We start from the raw sequence: 10,028 nt of genomic DNA, 5'->3' as shown, positions 1-10,028 counted from the left end.
TCATCGGGGGGTGCAGTACATTATACCTCATTACAGGGGGTCACAGTGCATTATATGTAATTACAGGGGTCACAGTGGATTATATGTAATTACAGGGGTCACAGTGCATTATTCCTCATGGGGGGGTTGCTGTGCATTATACCTTATTTCAGGGGGCACTGTATATTAAGGGGGGTTGCAGCACATTGGGGGGATGGGAAATGTCTGATCTTTCTCTCTTGTATCAGAGCGCCCACCTAATATCTTCTCTCCTCGCAGTAATGGAGCTTGTGGCTCGGGGAGATCTCTTCTACATTTGTTCTGTAGATCTTCAGCTGAAATCCTGTAACTGGACCCTGAACAATGACACATGGAGCGGCGGTCAGGGTCGGGCCATAGTGGTGCAGAAACTCCTCTTCCGTATTCTGGGCCCCAAGATGTCCTCCTTCTTCCTGCCGGTGTCTCTAACCTACCTGATGATCTTCCTCACCGGGGTGGCGGGAAATCTCCTCACCTGCATCGTGATAGCAAAACACCAGAAGATGAGAACCCCGACAAACTTCTACTAGTTCAGTTTGGCCATTTCGGACCTCCTGGTCTTGGTTGTGGGAATGCCGCTGGAGATGTACGAGATGTGGCAAAACTACCCCTTCCCTTTCGGGGAGGGCGGCTGCTATTTTAAGACATTTCTATTTAAGACGGTTTGTTTTGCCTCGGTTCTTAATGTGACGGCGCTGAGCGTGGAGAGATACTTAACAGTCGTCCATCCTCTTAAAACCAAACATGTCATGACCAACGCACACGCCAGGCGGGTCATCGGTGCTGTGTGGTGTATGTCCCTGCTGTGTGCCATTCCCAACACTTCCCTACACGGCATGTACTACATCTATCTGCCATCCCTAGAGAGAGTGGAGGAGTCGGGCACCTGCACTATGCTGCAGCCCAGGTGGGTCTATAACCTGGTCATCCAGCTGACCACCATATTCTTTTACTTTGTCCCCGTCTCCATTATCACTGTCTTATATCTGTTGATTAGCTGCCGACTCACCTGGGAGAAATAAATCCCAATCAGATGGCTAGGGAAAAGCTGCAGGAAGGACCTAACCTGGAGGATAGCCCTGGAGAGTGGGAAGAGGAGGCAGATCACCAAGATGCTCTGTAAGTCAATGCCTACAGATCTTATGGCTAGGTTCACACTATCAAAATTATGGACGTTTTTCTTGGATTAGCGTCTTTTCACTGCGAATGGCCGTTATTTTATAACATTGACCATTATTCGTGGTGTAATAATGACCGTAACTTGCCATGAAAAAATGTTTGTCCTAGAAAAACATCCATCATTTTGATGGCGTTTAAGCATAGCCTGTAAGAGTGAAATGTTTTACTAGTCAAATATAGCCTTGAAGAGGCCACTCCCATCATGCCTCAGAATGAAGCCCAGAATTCATCCGACATCTCCAAATAGGAAATAAACTGCTAAACCATATACATAACTACTGCAATACTGCTTGTTCACACTTGTGTTGCTTGGCGTCCACTTTTTCCGCCGGTGGCGCCTGCGGCGTCCGGGGGGGCCCTTTAGGGTCTGGTCCTGTGACAATGGGGTTGCACGGCCATTCCGTGGCCCCCCTTCTCTGCTTGCGCACGTTTTGCGGGGATTGTGGTTGCTGACCGGCACAGTGATGTTTTTTGGTTAGGGACTCATGTGTATCAGAAGACCTGCACGTGGTACATGAGGCAATATGGTTTGGCCAAATTATATACTAACTTCTGATGTTGGTTTTAAATGTAGCTGAATAAGCTTTCGTGTCGGCCATGGGTGCGATGTGCAGCCATTTCTGTCTTTTTGGCTTGTGCATATTTTATGTATTCTGTCCCTTTTTTAATTGTGGCCAGCACTCGTGCTGTGTAAGACCCATGTGATCCAAATTAGCAGGAAGCACCTGTGTACATAAGGGGAGGATCTCCTAGTATTCTCCCATTTCACCTGCAGAGGAAGGGAGAGAGGTAAGAACTGAATAAGCTTTCGTGTCAGCCATGGGTGCGATGTGCAGCCATTTCTGTCTTTTTGGCTTGTGTATATAACTACTATAATATTGCTCCTATATACAGGAATATAACTACTATAATATTGCCTCGGTGTTGGTTATTATTATACTGCAATTGACTGGTTGTGTCTCTGGCAGGTGTGGTTGTCTTAGGACCCTATTCCACCGGACGATTATCGTTTGCATAATCGTTAGCGATTAATGATCTCAAACGACCGCTATTGCGAAAGACCTGAAAACGTTCACTCATTTCCATGGAACAATAATCATTACTTAAGGCCCTATTCCACGGAACGATTATCGTTCGTATTCGGCCGATATGGACGATAATTGTCCGGTGGAATAGAGTGCAACGATCAGCCGACATCGTTCATGTCGGCTGATCGTTGCAGTCGCTTGTTTTTCAACATGTTGAAAAACAAGCGACTGATATAGCAGCGATCTGCTGCCGGCGCTCCGTTGAATAGGAGCATCGGCAGCAGACGCAGCTATATCCTATGGGCTGCCCGGACGATCAGCGATCCCCCGGGCAGCCCCCCCGCAGCTCCCCGCCACCCCCTCAAGCACTCACCCGCTCACTGCAGCCGCGTTGAATAGCGGCGGCAGCGAGCGGGGAACGAGGGGCAAACGAGCGCTGAGAGCGCTCGTTTGCTCCTCTAAACAACCTGTGGAATAGGGGCATTATGATTGTAATTGCGATCGTTTTTCTTCGCTATTTATTCGCTATTGCGTTCGTATCTATTGCGAACAACTGAACGATGTCTTATTCAATGCAAACGATTTGCGAACGTTTTGCGAACGAGCAACGATAAAAATAGGTCCAGGTCTTATAAAGCGATCAACGATTTCTCGTTCGGTCGTTAATCGTTAACTGCATTTCAACCGAACGATTATCGTTTAGATTTGAACGATTTAACGATAATCTGAATGATAATCGTCCGGTGGAATAGGGCCCATAGTCTTCACCATCTGTTGGGCCCCGTTCCACATTGATCAGTGCTCTGTATGCTGCCACATTAGAGAGATTCTCCATGTACCGCCATATAGTGCTCTGTATGCTGCCACATTACAGAGATTCTCCATGTACTGCCATATAGTGCTCTGTATGCTGCCACATTACAGAGATTCTCCATGTACCGCCATATAGTGCTCTGTATGCTGCCACATTAGAGATTCTCCATGTACCGCCATATAGTGCTCTGTATGCTGCCACATTACAGAGATTCTCCATGTATCGCCATATAGTGCTCTGTATGCTGCAACATTACAGAGATTCTCCATGTACTGCCATATAGTGCTCTGTATGCTGCCACATTACAGAGATTCTCCATGTACCGCCATATAGTGCTCTGTATGCTGCCACATTACAGAGATTCTCCATGTACTGCCATATAGTGCTCTGTATGCTGCCACATTACAGAGATTCTCCATGTACTGCCATATAGTGCTCTGTATGCTGCCACATTACAGAGATTCTCCATGTACTGCCATATAGTGCTCTGTATGCTGCAACATTACAGAGATTCTCCATGTACCGCCATATATATGTTTATATGATATTGCACATTTATATTATATTATTGTCACCTTGTTATTTTCGTATTATAAGGATGTATTTATATTATAATGGTGTCTGATGATTGGTGTCAGTTCGGGTCATCAAACCTGCGGTCAGGATGGGACATATAATTCGGATGTGTATACGCTTGTGTGAAGATAGCCTGAGGCAGTGTTCACATGGTCAGGTTTTTAATTGCAATTACTGAAGCCACAGCCAGGAGTGGATCATCAATGAAGGACGCCTATATAGACCGTGTTCACACACTGAAGGAAATATTTTGCGCTGCCTAATAGTGAGATTCTCTGTGTTGCTCATAGCAACCAATCACAGTTAGGCCCCGTTCCCACTGAGCAAAACTAGCGGAATGCCGTTAGCCTCCCGCTCATAATGGGAGTCTATGGGAGGCGCGCGCTCCTGCCCTGTCCGCGCTAATAAACATGTTCATTCTTCAGCGCGGACAGAGCAGGAGCGCGCGCCTCCCATAGACTCCCATTATGAGTGGGAGGCTAACGTGGGAACGAGGCCTTAGGCTTTTGTTTCTCATATTGCTCTGGTCAAATGAAAGCTGAGCTGTGATTGGTTGTTAGGAGCAACACAGAGAATCTTACTAGAGACAGTCACATATCGCCCCACCCCAGAGACAGTCACATATCACCCCACCACAGAGACAGTTACATATCACCCCAACACAGAGACAGTTACATATCACCCCAACACAGAGACAGTTACATATCACCCCAACACAGAGACCGTTACATATCACCTGATAAGACCAGATTATGGGATTTTACCTACTTGCACCGTACCTATATGACTACACCTATATATATTGCCCTCTTAAGAGACTGGAGATGATCAGAGCGTGATGAGAGCGTGATCAGAGGGTGACAGAGAGATGTTCTGGATGAAGAAGAGGAATGCTGGAAGCACGTCACTTAGAACAACTCCTGGAAAGTTATCATTTGTAGACACAATCCCCAAGGACCCAGAGACTCCTATCTATAAACAATTTATGGAAAACAAATACATTGTGCTCTTGGATTCATGAAAAAGTATCTTTGCACAGAATGTATTGTTCTACCCTTTTTGACCTTTTTGAATAATAATAGTGAATACTAATATAGATGCCATTGCGCATGACTGAATATCTAAATCACTAGCACCGCCTTATCTATGTCTTATTAGCATTTGTTACCACCCTATATTTTATCTGTCTATAAAATGTGATGACCATAATAAAACTTGGGCCATTTTCTCCAGGCTTATAATCATGATACATTGTCTTATCTGTGTCAGTGACGTATAAGTAACGAGCTGGTAATACTGCAGGATTCCAACTCTAGATATAATTAAAAAACCATCCTTTACCTGGGTTTTCGGCTTCTCTCCATAGAGAGATGTCAACATATAAATTTAGTCTTATCATTTGGCGCCCGAACAGGGACTCAGCCGCTTGCAACCAGAACGCAGACAGACGGGATGCGGTGATTTATCCGTCATCGGACGCGCAGATATAACTGGCCAGGTAAGAAAGACTTTCCTTTCTTACGTACTATCTGTGCCTCAGGGGAACGGATCTAATCAGATTCCCGTCACACCTGCGTTCTCTATATATGTTTGTAAAGCTGAGTCTATTTGTTAGACAAAGAACTCTGTAACCCAGGATAGGACAAGGTTAAAGTGCTGCATTGCCGTCGCAAACTGTGGTGTGATTGAGATAAGCTGTTGCTGTATTCATGCTGAATTAAGGAAAGGGATTGCCGAACATGATCACTTCTGCGTCCTTATGGGGAGGCTGTGATTAATGCTTAACCCTTGTAATACAGCATGGCATCGAGAGCAGCTGCAAGGTCACAGACAGTAGGCGCATAGACTCTTTGTATGAATGGGTTCCTGAACTGAGAATTATCTGTCCAGAGGATGGTGGAAACAGTACTTGTATTAGTTCCACTCCTTGGGTTTGCCTTGTGGAAGGCTTACCGACATACACGGCATGGATCAGTAGATCCGTGGACGATTCTCACCTCCTAGAAGGAGAGAGCAAAGAGGGAAGGCATCCCGCCGCAAGCAGGAGCCTACTAGACAAGACCTAGACAGGTCTGGAGAGTCCCCGATAAGCTATCTAGGATCAGGGTGAGAATGGGAAAGATGTTCACTAAAGAGGAACCCATCATCTTTATGGGAGGGCTATGGGAAATTGAACAGCTAAGATATAGTTAGCGACGGGCATGAAAAGATGCAGTGCAAGATCTAGAACAGATCTTTAGGAGGTTTGATATGAAGGCAGATACATGCCTTAGCCCCACCAACCTCTGGCTCTCTGACCAACACCTGGGAAACCACTCACACTCCTGTGCACACTTATTTTTGCCTTGTGGGTAGGTAACCAGACCTACATGTAACATGCAGGGCAAATGGGTCCTTGGAATTTCCAGGAACCTTAGGGGTCAATGTAAGTACTATCCCTAAGGGGGAATCAAGGATTAGAGTTCTAAGAGGGGAGGGTGTGGAGTAGATAGATGAGAGCCAGAGGGTCAGACAGAAGGAAAACATTCAGGATAATGGGTGGGAAGCACAGGTCCAGCTGGGTGGACATGTCATGTGCCGTTGACCAGCAATATCTAGATAAGACAGAATATTGTAGTGTGTGTGGCAGACCCAAGCCACATCATTATGTTACACCATTGTACCCAGTTTATATCTGTATACAAACCCCAGATCCTGCGAAAAGCCAACCTACGTCCAATGGTGGCGTATAGACCCTTTGCTCTGCAGGAATCTTCCCCTTGGTCGGCTGTTGAAGTAGTTACTTTGATTTAAAGTGCCCCTTACCTGATAGTAAGACCAATGCCTTTGTGGAGGTGGGCAGCCTAACCTCAAATAGTGTATATTGCCATGTAAGTGTCTAAGTACAATGCCACGTACTCAGACAAGGAGAACAGTCCAGCTCATTGCTAGATACAGTACTGAGAGAGCTGAAGAGGTTAATTAATGCTGCGTAGTGAAGCAGCATACAAAGTACATAATGTGTGTTATTTGTTATGTTTTGTACAAGGCCATCAACCAGCTCTGAGGGCTGCAGATCACATGCAAGCAGAGTTAGAGGGAAAAAAAAGAATCAGAGCTGTTAGTGTAATGTAATGTACGCTCCTACATTATATACTGTTGTATTTCAGCCAGTTTTACTAAGCTGGTGTTCCCCTTTAGAAGTAGTATGTGACTTGTTACAAAATGTTGATCATTTTCTGTTGTCCCGACCGTGGAACATTTGCTTATTCATGTACGCCAGTTTTTTTGTAATCAAAGATGGCGACTGAAAGCCAACCACTCCCCATATCATCCACGTCTGTATTATAATTGTGACGTCTCAAAACCATGCCCTAAGCCAACACCCCTATATCCGGTTATTTAGTCCGGTGGCCATTTTAGCTCCTGGCATTTTTGTCCTCCACCCATACTGCTTAGTGTCACTGAGGGGGCGGGCACAGGACTCTCCGATAGAGTCTAACAACTGTTTTGCACATTTATTAAGAAATGTTATTACCTGATGGTGAGGAAAGTTAGACAAAGGTTTGTTGAAAGGAAAAGCAATGAGACTGTTTGAAGAAGTCCGGTTTAGTAGACCTGTTAGTGTATAAGATTGTTATACGGAAGTGTCAGTAGGAGTCAGAGAGAAAAAGTACGTTTTATTAGGAATGTCAAGAGAAAAGTGATAATTGGTAAAGATCAAACGCAGAATTTTGTGCACTTATTAAGAACCCAATGGTATAAGGAGCCTGTAGTAACTTATTACTGTAACTTACACATTTTTATTTAAAAAAAAGTATTTTGTAGATATATATATGTATCCCAATATATATTGTAAGCAGATTTTCTTTAAGTGTGTGTCCCCAACGTATGATATTTCAAAGAGTAAGTAGTTTACTACAGTAAAATATATATATTTCTAAGGAGTAGTAACTTACTACTGTAATATATATTTCTATGTAACTTTATTTAACAAGTTTTTATATATATGTGTATATATGTGTACACATCTATCCTAATAAGTTCTATGCAAATTGTTTTTTTTTCCTACTAAGTTATGTTATGTGTGCCACTGTCCAAGGTTACAGTCTGGTGTATAAGAGCACAGCGCTGATATCTTCTGTAACTTCAAGGATGTTTGAAAAAAAAAAAAAAAAAAAAAACTTCCAAGAAGTTTTAACTCTTGTATCTATGATTTTACTGCTCACTGCTCAAGGTTAGAAGTGAAGCACAGAGCGTTCTGTTTACTGATAAGAGCAGCATATTGAAGGAATATTCATTTCAGCGGATTCATTTAATTTTTTTTATGTTTTTATTTTTAGGGTTAACAGTTTTGTGATGATTATGGCAGACTAGCTCATGAATATATATGTATTGTTTTATCCCTAGTAAAAACCAAACCCATATCCATGGCTCCAGTCTGCACTCCTTATGCCCCCCCAATATATATATATTTTGTGTTAAGTGCATTGAATCCAGCATCTCTGTTGCCTCTTGATGTAGATTCAAATGGGGGAGGGGATAGAGGTGAATGGAAATGGGAGCAGCCCATTTTGATGGAGTAGCCAATTTTGATGTTTTAAATTTTTTTTAAACACCGTACAAATTTTTTATTTTTGAATAAGGATGTTTTTTATTACTTATTGTGTTTGATATTTTAAATTGTGAAAGATAAAAATGTAATTGAAAGCTCAAATATTAATGAAAGTTTAAAAGTTTTTTATTGTAGATTATCTCAGACTTTTCAAAGATGGATGACACAAGACGCAAGGATATATGGTGACCGCCATGCAGCGTGACGTTCCACTGCAGAAACCGCTCCTGCCATAAGCTGGACGTGAGGACAATCACTGAGACATGTAAGATGGTTGAAGGTAACTGTGCAGATGTCTATATGAAGCCCACCATTATGGGTTAATTGGCAAATTAGAGATTTGTTTGGTCCCTGGGCTTACCAAAAACACTTGTAAAAAAAAAAAAAAAAAAAAAAAAACTGTTCAAAGAAGAAGAAAAGCTGCCATAGAGCGGCTGACGCAACGTTCACGCAGACAAACCCTGATGCCAAAAAGGGTGATGGATGATGGATAAAGCTGGTGATGCGGTGGTTTCTGTGCTCTTCCCAAGGTAACAGCGTACAAAGCGTACAAGGGAATGGGGAGATATTTCCAGTCTCTTCCTGAGGTAACCGTACATAGTGTACAGGTGGAGGAGGAGATGTGGATCTGTTTGTTTTTAAGTCTTTTCCAGAGACAATCAGCAACAAGCTGTGAGACCAGCGGATGGAGAAGAGGTACTGGGTAAAGATGGCAGTCAGACAGTAAGTAACTGTGTTTGCCGCCTGCCTTGTATCCCACTGTAAGTTATCTGACAAAACCAGCAGAAGAAAGCCATGTGTAATGTGGTGTAGTATCCTCACATTGGGCGGCCCAGGGGACAACAAATATAGCAGAGAGGGTTGTGTACGGCTGTATTGTCTACACCTGTCATAACCTACTGTAAGTAACACCGTAAAGTGCCTGTCTGCATAGTCTGTCATCTTCCTGCCTGTTTCAGGCAGCTGCCACAGGTGGCCTATATAGATATGTCCTTGTCTGTACTGGTGTCTTCTTTACAGGTCAAGCCAAAACTATGGGAGACGACAAAGCCAATGTCTGAGGTGATACTAGTGGCCTTAAAAGAAGCGATATAACTGAGGCCAAGAGTCCAAGTGTCTGTAAAGAGGCCTGTCAGTCAAAAGATGGGTTTAAGGATAAAGGATCCATACCAATGCTACTATTACAAAAAGGATCATATGATATATTATTCTCATAAAAAGGCTTTGAAACCTTAGGTGATGTATCGTTTACACTTTGCTGTTATTTCTATGGTGGTTATCTTATGTGTAATATGTGATGATCTCAGTGAGACAAGAGACAATTCAGTAGGATCCAAATATTATATCGGTAATAAGCGCCCAGTTACTTCATATTATTGGTGTATGTATTATACTATATGATTATGTACAGTAAGAGATGGGACCATGAGACCAGTCATTAGGCCTGTGTGATCTAATTATAAAGATGTTTTCTATGTACAAAACGAAGTAAAAAAAAGACTAAAAAGAAGTGGAAAATTCTGAAGATCTCATACTGACGAGTGTGAATTCATTATCTGGTTATTTTAAGTGAATCTAGTGGTTACATAGTAGGTCACATTGTGGAGATTTTATTGCATTTACCTGTTATGCTGTTTTTGGTTTATGTGTCAATCAACTTTTTATTTTTGCTTTTGCCATGAGATAAGATTTGCTGACATCTAAACTTTCCCTTTTCAGAAACTTTTTAAAGTTAGTTGTTGTGACTTTCCAATACCCACATGATGCTGAAGTGGTAGAGTCCTTGTTATAGAGTCACGTCTGTTATATACAGTGATAA

General features: G+C 42.9%; 1 pseudogene; it reads left to right on the top strand.

The window, feature by feature from the left end:
- Window positions 1-260: 260 nt before the first annotated feature.
- On the top strand, window positions 261-5,681 carry LOC138768838 (neuromedin-U receptor 1-like; annotated as a pseudogene).
- The last annotated feature ends 4,347 nt before the right edge of the window (window positions 5,682-10,028 follow it).

This window comes from Dendropsophus ebraccatus, chromosome 12 (assembly GCF_027789765.1).
Source record: "Dendropsophus ebraccatus isolate aDenEbr1 chromosome 12, aDenEbr1.pat, whole genome shotgun sequence".
NCBI classification, from domain to species: domain Eukaryota; kingdom Metazoa; phylum Chordata; class Amphibia; order Anura; family Hylidae; genus Dendropsophus; species Dendropsophus ebraccatus.
The sequence above is the reverse complement of the archived record's forward strand: the minus strand, read 5'-3'. Positions and strand labels throughout refer to the sequence as shown.